Here is a 14,220-nt window from a genome sequence, read left to right on the forward strand (position 1 = left end):
GAGAGAAAGGTCCTTGACCCTTGCTCAGATGCTGTGAGCAGGTATTGGGAGAAGCAGGCTGACTTGTCAAGTCCATGTATGCCCCTCGCACTACTGCAAGGCAAGTTCATCAGGCTATTACATATCAGAACCAGCTTCTCTGTTAAAAATGTAAGGATTTGCGCCTTACCTGAAAGAAGTTTCTGCCATCGCCAGGACTTGTCTCTAGGAGGTCGGTTGGGTGCTGTGGGAGGCCAGACTGGTTCCCGAAGGACTCGTGCATGTGAGGAAAACATGAGACTGATGATGAAACATACCTTCTGCTCTTGTGTCCTGCCTCTGCCTGCTGCTACTTGCCCATGGGGAATGTGGGGGCTGGCAGGAGGCTGTCCACAGAGCGGATGACAAGGCAGCCAGGAGCATGGCTTGTGGGGATGCAATGGGTTCCTTTGCTTTGCAGGGTGTCCATCAGTGTTGTCTTGACTATGCTTCACCTGCCGTGCCTGCTAATGGCCACAAACAGTTTTATTTATTGTAATTTCAGTTTTGACTGCATATCTCCCATCCACTTTGAAACAGGTAGAAGCAGAGTCCTTTCTCAGCAGAGTACGGTGATTTTCTATGGTGGCAAACTGACTCAGCCCTGCTGTCAGTCACACAGTCACTCTGCCAGCAGAGCTGGGGTGGGGAGGGATGGAAGCTGGGCTCTAACTGGATCCCTGAACTGAAAAAGTTTCTGCACAGTGAACATTGCAACCACATTTCAACACAACTGAGGGAATGATAAACTTCAGGATAGGGATAGGATTGCGCATCCAGGGGTAGGAGAAAGGATAGGCTTTATCTCTAGAGAAGATGGTATGAACTACTACCTTGGTTTAAAATTAAATTTTATTGGCTTTTCCAGTAGATCCAAGTCCCTATTCAGGTACAATTTGTATAATTCCTTTCCCATGATCTTCTAAAGGGTTATCTGGAGTCAGACAACTATTGCAATAGGGATTTGGCAATAGTAAAGTTATGTGGAGCATCTGAAAACCTCTCCCTCTGATGCTGTTTGATCTCCACCCTTCGGATAAGACACTGCATGATACAATCAGCTTAGGCTCAGTAGCACTTATTTAACTAAGTGTAAAGAAGCAGGAGCATGGATCATATGAATGTGTAGCTGTGCATGTTACTCAGCCTCTGGACAAAACTGCTGCTGCTTATTCACTTCTGTGATGGATCCCTACTGTATTATGTTCTTTCATGTTGTGAGTCACTTTCCAGATAGGACAGCCATTCTCTGTCTACTAAACATTGCAGCAAGGTTGCTGAATGACTCACTGCAGCGTATCATTTTTAATGTCAGCACTTTTTTTGGTCATTTATCCAGGTTTCACTTTGGATGGGGTTATTGGTGGTGTGGGACACTCAAGCATTTGATTACAGTGAAAACCACCTTAAAAACATGGCTCACCAAGCTGGTCTGTTAACCAAACCACAGGCATTTCTACATGAGAAAGGGACTCTTTTTCTTGAGCCTGAGCGCTGTATTGTTTTCTATTAGATTGCCCCCTGCCTTCTCACATCTGGCCAGGTATGTTGTGTGACCACCAGGTATGTGTTTGGCTGTGCAGGTTGCCCAGATGGGCAGAGCTGTGTAGCCCCAGAAGGCACTGGAGCCAGCCCAACTCTGCTGTCCAGCAGGTGACCCGAATATCTCATGTCCTGGGGCTTTTTGTTCCCATGTGCATGGAGCTATGGGAAGGCAGCTTCGAGAAAAGGGGCAGCGAACATCTATTAAATGTGGCTAGGTTGTTTGATGTAGTCCAGCTGTTTGTTTCCTGGGCACTGAAAACTTTTTTCTTCCATGGCTGTGATCCTACTTTATGGCCATGTACTCAGTATGTACTTTATGACCATTACTTGAGGTGTCTCAGTCCTTGGTGCAGCACAGTGTGCAGACCCCAGGAGAACTCAGACAGCCAGTACTACGTTGCAGAGCTTGGAGCTGAGCAAGGAAACGACTGAGACCTGAAGGCAACAGAAGTCTGCTAGGACATTTTTTTTGCCACTGCTAATACAATCACGCTGGTGCATCTACATCCTGATCTGGAGCTAACATCTCACATCCCACATATTAGGGATTGGTGTCTCGGGTGATCTTTCTGCAAGATTAGGAAGTGCTGTGTATTCCTCCCTTCCTCACCCCTGTCTGTGATAAGTGTGATTCATTAAAGATGATCAGGTCCCAAATAGATGGGGAGAAAAGTCTAGAGCCATATGGAAACGGATTGTGAGGACACAGAAATAACATCTGCTTTGCAGTGTCTCTGCTGTCCCTGCATCTCTTGGGGTTTCCTTTTCCCACCCACAGTTCACTGAGTTTATACCATCTGCTAGGGGCTGTTCTTGTGAAGCTTTTATGGCCCAAGGGTGTGCTGTGCTGTGCTCCCACAACATGGTGGGAGTTAATATCTCTATTTGCATGGCTTGGTTGAGAAATTGCTGAAAGGAGGAATCTGCACCAATTACAAGCAATATATCCTGAAGAGTAAAGACTGGGGAGGATGTCAGATTGCTTAAATCTATTCCAACACAGTCTTGTTGGACATGCATTACTTGAGATTTCCAAATTCCTGGTCAGCATCTCTTGAGAAGATTGTCTGTTCTTTGCCACCCCAGCTTTAGCATGGCATAGGACAGTGAAATACAGCTCTTCTAGGCCTTTCTCTCTGGCTTGGCATTTTGAATCCTAGACACATTGAGCTCCAATGGGACTTCTGTACTCAGATACCAGCTCTGAGCAAAGAGGCCACTCTGATCTTTAAGATGAAGAGACCTCTTACACATGCTTGAAAAGGGAAGCACACAAAGCTCAGGTGCCAGAATTGTTTTTAGTGTATTCCAGCAAAGGACTTTTAGACCTGAATGATAAGGCATGACTCTTAAGGTGAGAAAGAAATATTTTCTTACTCTTCTTCCCAGGTAAGTTCAGTTTGTGGACCTTTGTTATGATGACTGACAAAACAATCCGCTCATGTCACTCTTGGTTCAGTTGCCACAGGAACGTCCATGCAGATAAAGTTGTGAGAGTTTCTGGCAAACTTATTTAAGCAGTAGAACTCATAGATTTGCAGATAAATTACGTGCCCCAGGGGCAGGGAATACAGCTTTTTGTATATACCCACAGCAGTTTGTAGATGCTGCTTCTATCTTCTGTTTTTCCATTATTGGCCTGCCTAATTTATTTAAAGTCTCCCTGATGCATGATTAAAAAGTCAGCAAAATCAATCGGTCCTCAACAAAGTTAAGGTCCTCTAGAACACAGTCTGTAGCTGTCTGGAGGAATAAACAAATGAGCTAAAAATCAGAATATAGTTTAGCCACAGCGCAGGTGCTTCTATATAAGCTAGGAATTTTTTGTTTTCTTCTGTTATGTTTTGTTATGAGATTTATTCATATTTGAGTCACATGCAGGGGAAGTTTCAGATTTTCATGTCAGACTGTAAAAAAGTGTAAAAGCAATAACTCCTTCCAAATATTGTGTTCTAACCTTCAGATGGATTGCCTGCTATTAACCCACTGATGAGAAATAGTACTTCTCCCCTATATATTTACATGATGCATCCTTTGTACTTATAGATATCTGCAAGCATTTTAGCTCCTCATAGAAAGAGTTGTTCACTTGCTGCCTTGCAAAGAAATTGAAGAATTAATTGTAAACTGAGAAAAAATAGATGATTTTTTTCCTTTCACAACCAATATTGTGGAAAAAAATTGGTGTGAAAGAAGGAATGACACCCAACAGAAATGTCTCTCCACCTCAGTATGTGGCTCAGGAGTATGTCTCCATGTTTAATTAACCACAAGTGTTTTCAAGTCCAGATTCGCTGGACTTTTTATATAGTCTAGTTTTCTACATTGCATATTTATATAGTCCAGTTTTTTATATATATACACACTATATATATACCTATAGTGTATATATATATACACACTATATATATAGTATACATAGTGTATTATGTATATACACACTATATATATATAGTATATATATAAATATATACATATTTATGTAGTCCGGTTCTCCATATTACAAACTCTTGTGAGCACCAGAATTTTGCTCTGTGTGTGTGTTTTCAAGCCCAGTAGCACTGTCCAAAACTCTTCTTTATGTGGTTTCTGACTACCAGGCTTGGCTGGAGCCAGCTGAGCTCCAGCCCAGCTCCAGCTGCAGAAAGCCTGAATTTTCTTGAGCACAGGAAATCCAAAGATGGAACGAGACCTTCCTGTGGAGGTCCCACAGCACACACAGGAGCAAAGGGAGAAAGCTGCCTTCTAGCACAGCCCAGACACATTGCAAGCCTCAAAATAGCCCCATCTTCTGAAATTTCCAGCCTGATTTGGGGTCTGATGGCTCCCTGATGTAATGGTAGTGACAGTCACAAGCATCTGTGTGCTGGGATGTCCACTCACATCACATTCAACAACTAGATTGCATTTTGGCAGAAAGTCTTCAGGAGCATGGAGATAGGCAACAATGACCACAGTTTATCAGACTTTCAGAATTCCTGCCTTATTCACTACTGGATATTCTTAGAGCAATGTTTCCTCTTGGAAGATACTGTTTTCCTTGCGCCGTTATGGGACTCCCTACAGACCTATTGCCTGTGTACACCATGTTGCAGGACTGATTTTTGTTTGAGGGGAGGGGAAGGTTTCTGTATCACAGGGCCTTCGAGGCATCTCCGTGTTAAACCAGGTAGTATTTTTGTAAAGTTGTAGCCAGAGGGCAGAGCTTGGCATCTATTCAGGTCAACACGCCAAGGACATACACCGAACATTTCTTATCCTATGGAGATAATGTGCCTGCGCTGTGCTTTACAGACTCAAGATGACCCAAGAGAGTTGTGTCCATCTCAAATGGTTTGCAGAAGGCTGACTCTGCTTACCTGGATTTCCGATGTCAGGAAAGGAGAGAAGAGCATTAAGCCTTTAAACAGGAATAAAGCAAATTTATGATTCTCCTGAAACCCCATAAAGAGGAGGAGATGAGGGGAAGGAACAGTGATTAAAGTAAATTTGCAGTCTCATTTAATCAGTTATGACTGGGCTGGGGAAAAGCTGGCAGAAGAACATTTCTGAAACCTTTAAAAAGAAAACAGTCCTAGATCGATGGAAAAATCTTTGAGTCTTCCAGGAATAACTTGTATGCTATCAAGGATGCTATATATTTTTTTTTTTCCTTCCAGTAACATCTATGGGTGAGTGAAGAACAGGGCTCACTGTGCTATGTGCTGTATAGACATGTTAGGCGCTCCAGATGGTTCTGAAGAGCCCTCAGGGCTGGAAAGACCGGGTGGGGGGATGATACGAGACAGGGGGAGAAAGGATGTAGGAGTCAAGAAGGAAAAAGAGTAGCCTTAGTAACTCTAGGAAGGAAGCTAAAGTCAGTTGAAGTTAAGGGGGTTTCCTGAGTTCCCATCATCTGCCCTGTCTATATATCCTGCATTTAGAAATGTTCTTGTTAAAAATATCCATTTCAAATGGTATGAACCCCCTTGATTTCTGTGACTGGGAAGCTCTGAACATTTCTCAGCTTTATATTGTTGAAGCTCCTCTGACAAGATGGTTCTCATCTTAGAATAATCATACGCTATTGGTAAATACACACTTACCTAGCTTCTTATGTGGCTTTCTTCATCAATATCTCCTTCCCAAAGAGTATTTCATCCTATCTAATGGCGAACTGACATCCAGAGAAGTAAGGCAGCTTGCAGGAAAGTAGTTTGCCTGTAGGACGAGTCAGGTTCTCTCCGTTACCTGGCTCCTAAAGGGCACATATGTACAGAAGGGATGATGGTGGGATGGGTTGTGATGGCTACCGAGGAAATCCCCTTTCCATTTGGTGGCAGGCAGTCTGTCCCAGCATCTTACGGGTATTTCTTGCCAAAGGAACCTGTAACACAAAACTACCTGTAAATAAAAGGGAATATTCTTGCAATGTGGCCCTTCTGTTTTCTAGGAACATTGCAGCAAAAAAAAGCAGTTTTTGTGGCACAGAATTTAAATAGCTTTTTAAAAATCCACAAGTGAAAGCTGCAAAATAATCCAGCATTGCGTATGCTTGAAAAAGTTGGACAGATGAATTCAGCAAGGTGGGTCCCTTGCCAGGCTGTACTCTCTCTGGGAATAGGCGAGTAGGAAATATGCAGTCAAGAAGGGACTGTCAAAGTTTTCAGAGGCTGGCAGTGCAGGAGCAGATTCCTCTGCAGGGCCAGCTCCTGGCTCTTTACCAGGCCACCTTCCACTTGGCAGAGGTTTGCATAGCACAGCCTGGGTGGGACCCTCTGCAGCAGAGTTAGCCACTAGGTGTCTTCATGGGGATTCTCTAGCCTGAAAAGTTCCAGTGTCTGTGTTTCCTACGAAAAGGTGGGAGCACGTACTGTTTTGGGGGGAGATACTGGGTATAGTACACTTGTGTCAATCTCACCTGTCTTAAAATATGATTTGTTCTATAACTAATGAATTCTCCCACATTTCTGTAAATAAATATGGGAACACATTTACTGGTGGAAAGCATCCTTGCTCAGCAGCTTTTCTCAGCCCTAGACAACTGCTATTTGGTTGCATTACTTTCATTGATTTGTAAATACTGCAAAACATGATGTGTTTAAATTTTCATGCTTTAATGTGATGCTGTGGCTGCACCGCAGGGGAGGGTTAGGCTGGGAGATGGAACACTAGCCTTGATAATTGATAAAAACACACAGGAGGGATAGGGGAGGTGACTTCCTAGGGTGTAATTGGAGTTCATCAGCTGCGTGGCTGGAAATGCCCTTTCCAGGTAAGAGGCTAGAAACAGAAACCTCTTGACAAAAACATGGGAGTGAAACTTTTCCTTTTTAAGCAGAGCAGTGAGGGATGATGGTAACGGTCTGAGGTCCTTTTCTCGCTCCATCCAAAAAAGAGGTTAATGTGTCATATTTGTTTTCCTTTCCCCTTTTATGTGATAACTTATTGATTGGAAACGCTTTGGTTACAGATTTCAGACACCCTAGGGAAACATCATCTGTGTGTTCTGGCTAAGCTTCTCTCAGGAATGGAGCCCTAAGTCCCCAGATAATGCAGGTGGCCTCTCGCTGTATTAAGTGAGTCTAAAGCTGCCAATTGCTGGCCAGCCCTAAGCTCATTCACATTTATTCATTAAAGCAACTTGGACAAATTCCTTGACTCATAAGAGAAACCCTATATAGCTGATGGCTTTGCTGGGATGGTATAAACCCTGACAATTTGAAGTACGGATACTTGCTTGATGCAGAACATTTGCTATGGCCAAATTACATTAGCAGTTGTGAGCACCTGCCACTTTCAGCGTGCGGTGTTTGATATGATTAGCCTTTTGTGAGCCAAGGAATAATTTCCACATTGACTGTCTTTTCGTGTAGTTTCTCTTTCCTAAATTGTCTGTATAGTGTGTCTAAATCACACAGCCAAACTTCATATAGAGCAGACTGGCTTTTTGGTTTGTGAAGATATGAAATATGTAGCCTGTATTTTGCATTCATAGCAATCCGAAAGAAAGAGCGTATGCTTTTGGAAAGCATCCTGAAGGTACTTTCAGCATCTTCATTTTCGGGTGTCTGGCTTGAGAGCTTGATAAAGAATTTCTGCTCTGAAAAAATTATTTAAGTAAGCAACAGGATATAGGTAAATTCAGGCAAATGTAGTGGCTTCAGCAATTCTGAGGCCAGAGGCAAGGAGAGCTACAGGACCCAGCATATGGAGAAGGACTGGCACATTGGCAGCAGTAATAGATGGACTCTGCTATGTTAATTCCTCCACCATCATTTGGGATCTGGGAGGTGCAAGACTGCCATACTCTTTTTAAGATGGGTTTATGACTCTTAAGCCAAACATCAGGATCTGTCTTACTCTATTTGGCAATCATGGCTGTGCCAGGTGTAAGTCTCCCCTGGCTGTAGGGGTTGCTTACTGTCCCCAGGAGTGACTAGGCAGGACCCTTGTACCTCCTGCATGGTCACAAATAGTATTTTCCCCCCATGTATTCGGTAGCAGAAGGTGAGCAGCTCTAGTACCACTTTATTTGCTTCACTGAATGGGTGGGACTGTTGCACAGAAGAGGTGTTAGCTGAGAGCAAAGCTATGTCAAGGTGGCAGTAGGTGATGTAGAGTCACCTGTCAATGTACGTACCCCTCTTTTGGACCTTTTAAAGAGTCATCCACAAGGGGATACAGCTTGGTTTGCTGCCGTTGCATTCAGAGACGTGTCACAAACCTGGGGGATTAGTGCTGCCTTTCTATGTCCATCCGTGAATATTTTGGCACAGCACTTACTCAGGGAATTCTCCAGGATTTGGCCTGCTATTAGCAGTTCTAAACCAATGATTGCTCACAAATCCTTTTTAATAGATACAGGGACTTGTGTGTATTTAATCTAAAGCCTGATTTAGACAGCAGGGATGAATTTCACCCAAAATGACTTGAGATGCAAAAAATGGTGCTCTCTGATTGGTTGCTAGTATTATTGCATTGGAAATACATAGGATTTGGCTGGCTGGGAGGTGTGTATAGTACCTACCGGTGCAATGAGCACAGCTCCTGGGGGCTAAGATTGTTTTTCTCTGACCATTATACCTCACTGCATACCTAAGTATGCAAAAAATCCCCTGGAAGTGTACTGCCTGTCATGTCTTATTGCTTAATGGTGTAGCCAGAGGCAGACCTGACATTAAGGCCATTCTTTCCCCCCAGTCGGGAACCCATCTTTAATCCCATCAGAGCAGACACATTTAGAAACTGCAAAAGGAGCTTGCTCAGAGCTGTCACTTTGTTACTTTAATGAGCCCATTCTTCAATCAAGGTAGTTAATTCTCTGGGAGCTTCACTATAGTGTTTGAATACTGGATATTTATAGTGTTATTCCCAGGCTCTTAACAGCGTAATGGCCAAAGGCATGCAGCTCTGCTTTCTTAAGCTGGGTCATCAGGGCAAGGGGAGAGGTGGGTAGGATGGAGGGCATCTGCTGAGCTTTGCAATTTAGACTGTCTCAAAAAAGGACTCCTGAAAAGCTGAAACCTCATTAATTCCCTTTCCTTCTGGGCATGATCCTAGTTAACAAATCATGCCAGGCGAGGAGGGGGAAGGAAAATGAAGAGTGTAAAAAATTAGTGCAAGCTTATCGCTTGCTTTTGAAGCAAGGATGGCAGCACAGCATTGCGCTGACAGTGCTGGGATTCACCTGACTCTGTCAGCAGCACTGCCAGCTCCATTTGCTTTGCTTGGCTTGGCTTTGCTTGGCTTTTTTTGCCTTGACTGCTTTTCTAAGGTAATGGGACTTTGCTGTGGCAGAAGTACCAGACTGGGTGGCACAGTGTTTGAGGAAGAATCTCTTCTACAACAGTCTTCAAACACACACATATTATCTAAACTTCTCAGTTTTCAGGAATGAGTCAGGACTAGACAAGCTAGTGAGGGTGTGTGTGCTTACACTGCATATTGAGCCCGAAGTAGAGCCCTTGTGTCCAGCCTTCAGGTGTTTTCTGCCAAGACTCTCAGGACCTGAGGCTGTATGATAGATCCCTAAATTCATGACCTGCTAATTACAGACTGCTCTTGGGTCGACGTGGAGAGGCAAGAGTCTTCTTAGGTGTGTAAGCCATGAAAAGGCACTTGACCTGGCCATAGACTCCTCCCAAGGCTGCTCAGGTTGCTTGCACTTGCCAGGGAAGTAGAGGGCACTGCCAGCCAGCTCTCTGCAACACTTGGTGCTCAGCCCATCTTGCACATTCACCTGTTACTTTGCTAACTGTCAAATGCCTGCTTGCACGCTAAGGAAAGGTTGCTGTACAGCTTTTAGTTAAAATATTAATGAACGGTTGAAAACTACCAATAAAAGCATCCAACCATGGCAAAGAGGAGAGTAAGAGCTTTACCAACCCAACCTTTCTTGCCAAGGAAAAGCTCTGTTGCTTGTCCTTCCTGTCACCACCAGCAATTTGAAATCAGAGCTGTTAACATGCCCACAGGTTGGAAAGGAGCTAGCAAGGCTGGTGAAACACCAGCAATGTTTGTTAGTTGATCCTGTGGATAGTACTAATCTCTTCTAGTCATGTAGCAGACTTATGTTTTTCTCCTTTGGGATGCCAGCTGTGAATACAATGCTGGATGCAGAATACTTCTTGTCCAAACTTGTTTGTCACTTAACCTGGCTGAATTTACTTTGTGCTGTACTGAAAGGGAAAATTCTCCATCTTGGGTTTTACTGCTCAGTGGGTGAGGGCAGGCAGTGATGTCCCAGGCATGTAGGCAGTGCTTCCTGCTAACTGCTTTGAAGAAAGGCTCAGTGCAGCAGCTCGTTCCTCCTCCCCTCAGCTACGGCAGCTGATCTACAAAAGGGTTTGAGCGGTTGGCCTTGCATAACAGGTAGCTTTGAAGAGCCCGACCTCATCTCAGTTTTAATTATCACACTGCCATAATGCAAATGACTTTGGGTGTTTCTGGAGCAAGGTCACTGGTTCAATAGCCATTTCCTCCAGGAGCTCTGACATACTCAAGAGTGCATGAGAAAAACGTTTGTGCATGTTTTATCTTCATTCACTTATTGCTTCTGTCATGAAAGTGGTTGGGTATTATTTTCAAAAAATAAATTTCCTTAAGCTTTGTTTTCTAAAAAAAAAAAAAGGAAAAAAAAAAAGAGGTACCACTCCATAATTGTGTTCAAGAGAACATCATATCAACACTGTCTCCAGTCCACAGCCTCATGCTTCAGTTGCTTCTCTTCTTCCTACTTTAAGAAAGCTTTGCTGTTGCTCATGCTGTAAATACATGACTTACAGGGAAAAACCTGTCATAAAACAAAATCAAACCAATATTTTTTCTTAAATGAAACAAGGCTGTGTGGAAGGTTGGCATCGCTGCTGATCTTGCAAACAGATCTTGTTTATAATAATCAAACCACCTGCTGATGTTTCTGTGCCAATGAAGGAGGCACTCAGGAGAACAGTGCACAGCAAGCGCTGCCTGTGCCTGCTCCTGCCGGAGATGGGCTGTTTGGAGTCTAAACCAGTGTCTTACACACTGCAGCTGGAGCTCTGAATTCCGTTCCTCGAAGTGTTTATACAAAGATGTCCTGTGGGTGATGTTCTTCGTACCATGGAGATCTGGGTAGGATTTGGACTGGGATTGTCCCAATCAGGCTCATACACTATGTATTTCAGGGCTGCTGTCCTCCTTCCCTGGAGGGATTCAAGTCGATGCTACTGAGGAAGGACTGGACAATGGTGAGAACTCCTTTCTCAGTGCATCTCCCTGTCACTGCAGCTCTGTATGGGGGAAAATTGCCATGACCCCCACTCCTGCCTGCCAGTGTTGTCTTTCTGGCTGACTCATGCTGAACTGATCTCCGAGGTGGTGACACTGGAGCACTAGTGAGCACAAAACATGTCCCTTATGAGCTCTGAGTGGCTTACTGCTCTGCAGCACATGAATGAAAGCAAATTCTGCTGAGGCTTTATCCTCTCCAGCCATTAGGTTTACGCACAATACACAGCAATTTTGCTTCCCAGGAGAGGTGTGGGAGGAGGGAGGTGGGAACCAAAGCAAACATTTTGCTTCCTTCATTGTCTTATTCCCAAAGGAAAGCTCCAGGAACTGTATAGAAATATATTTCTCTTCTTGAATGTTTGGGCCAAAATCATGATGTGGATTCTAGAAAGCAAGAAACTAAGATCAGTGCTTTCGGGTCAGGTGAAGACACATCTTCCCCCATACCTTTCTGATAGGAGTGAAAGAAATGTGTAAGTACTGGAGGAATTAAAACAAAGTTTTCTTTGCCAGAGGCCTGAGCTGACTTGGCTTTCTCTATGACTGTATTTGGCGGTTCCTGATAAATACAGCACAGAGTGGTACCATCTCTGTGTCCCACAGGCAGACAATGAAGCCTACACCCTACACATGCACCGCACAACAGGTTTCCACCAGAGGTTCCAGGTAGGAGGTAACATATGTCTCCAAGAGACTGAAATTTCCTTCCATGAATTTGTGTGAGTGGCTGCCTAAAGATCTTGCGTTTGGTAACCGCTATCAGGCTAGAAAAGATGGGGAACAATTACTCACAGGTTGGCACAAAGGAGCGGTAATATTGAAATTTCTGTAGATCCAATATAAATTTTCCTTCCTCGTCCACTTACCTCTCTTCCAGGCTTAAATCACCTGGTCTATTTAATCTCTCATCCCCCTGACTGGCCTTGTCGTCCTTCAATGGACTTAGTCTCATCCTGCACTTTTTTTTTAGACAAAATGATCCTAATCAATGCTGTAGAGTTGTGTGCAGGTTGTTGATGGAGTTTGGGTTGTTTTAAATGTGAGCCCAGGAGCTGTGAGCTGGTTTCATGAGTGCTCCCACCACAGTTCTCACTTGGCTGAACAAACCTGAAATCTCTTGAGTTTATGCCCTTGCTTATGGCCCTTGTGATCTGTAAGCACTAGTGCTCCCCACTGCCTCTGTGTTTTGGGGTTCCTAGTGCCAGATGCATTAAGCAGAAGGTCAGATGGGATGACCAGCCTAGGCCATAATTCTTTACAAGTCAGTGAATATCAAGGCAGGCAAAAAGCTGAGCAGGAGCTCCCTTTGAGTCCCTGAAAAGTTAATTGATGTCATGTAAAAGACCACACATTTCCACGCTTGGCATGTGAGTTGCCCCTTGCTAATTAGAGTCAAAGGAGGAGAAGCCATTGCGTCAAAAGTTTAAGTCCAAGTCTTTATGCATTTATTTACTATTTTTCAGCTGGCTCTTAAAATATTTGCGAGTACTCATCCCAAATTCATGAAGTACTATAAATACAGAGCAAAAACTTCATTATTTTTTCATAAAGGACAAGGAATATAGTTTAGAAATTCAGTTTAGTAATCATGCTTCCAAAGAACTGAGGCCTTGCTGGGTTCCCGTTAAAAGCTTGTCAGATGGTGTCTATGCTCTGAGCCCTGGGTGGGCTATTCCCACTGTAAGATGGAAAAGTTAAACGTTTCTAATTAGACATATTTGCATAAGTGAGAGAGACAATCACCCCCTGACGGTGTACTTCATACATTCTCTACAGACTGGGAAACGGTTGCTACCTATTACCACCTGCCAAGCTGCATGTTTGATTTCTGCTCCCAGGTCCTCTTTTAGGTCCTTTCATGCTGCCAAATGACATGGTGTTGGAACTGAATTCGGCCCATTTGCTAATCATAGGAAATGGCTGCTCAAAGTCCTCCTCTCCCAATGATTAGCAAACAGCTAGCTAGGGCACCCTTCTCCCCCAAGATAGAATCAATTCTGGTTTTTTTCATTCCTGATGTACCAGTTGCTTGACCATGCTTAAACTCTTTCTTCAGGGGGACCCCAACACCCCCTTCCCCTCCCACCAGCTGCTTTGCTGGGTGTAAGAAATGTTAAAGCTATGCCAGCCTGAATTGTCATCTATTATAGTTTAAACATACTACTCCTTGCCCTCCCCACCCTGGATGTGGAGGAAAGTGTGTTTCTTCTTTCTTTTTAGCTGCGTTTATATATGTGAACATGATTCTGTATGGTCTTAGGTTTCTCTTTTCTAAGCTAGACTTCCTCTGTGTTTCTTCAGAGGTCATATTTTCTAGATATCTGCATCTTCTGGTCTCCTCCAGCCTCTCTTCATCTAGCCAACATCCTGCCTGCACTGGAGAGCTGCACATGGGAAACCCCCAGCTTGGCATCGTCACTGCTGAATGGAGTGGAAGAAATATTTGGCACCCTACAGGCAGTGCTCCTATTTGTGTATCCCTGTGTAGTGTTTGCTGCAGTGAGGCACAACTGAGTCAAATGTCTTTTACAGCTGGAAGTGAAGTCTTCTAGCTTAAGAAATCATTTTTATTGACTCGAGCTCTGAAACTCAGTGCTTATGCATCCTTAAAACTTTTGCATTGTGGCAATCTCCTGTTCAGATCATAACAAACTCGGGACGAAGGAAAATAGATGCTTTTGTTTCTTGCTTGTGGTGACTTGGCACAAGGCCTGTTGCGGTGATGGGAGGAGAGTGCTGCTGTCACCTTTGGTAGACTTTTACCTCAGACTCAATTTTTCAAGAACAGACTATTTCTTTTTTTTGTTACTGTACTCATTATACCCCCTTACATGATATTTTAAAATTTGTTCTGAGTCATCAAGTAAGCTTTCTCCCCTCCTGCTCATTCGTAATATTTTCTAG

Source organism: Falco biarmicus, chromosome 7 (assembly GCF_023638135.1).
Source record: "Falco biarmicus isolate bFalBia1 chromosome 7, bFalBia1.pri, whole genome shotgun sequence".
Taxonomy (NCBI): Eukaryota; Metazoa; Chordata; class Aves; order Falconiformes; family Falconidae; genus Falco; species Falco biarmicus.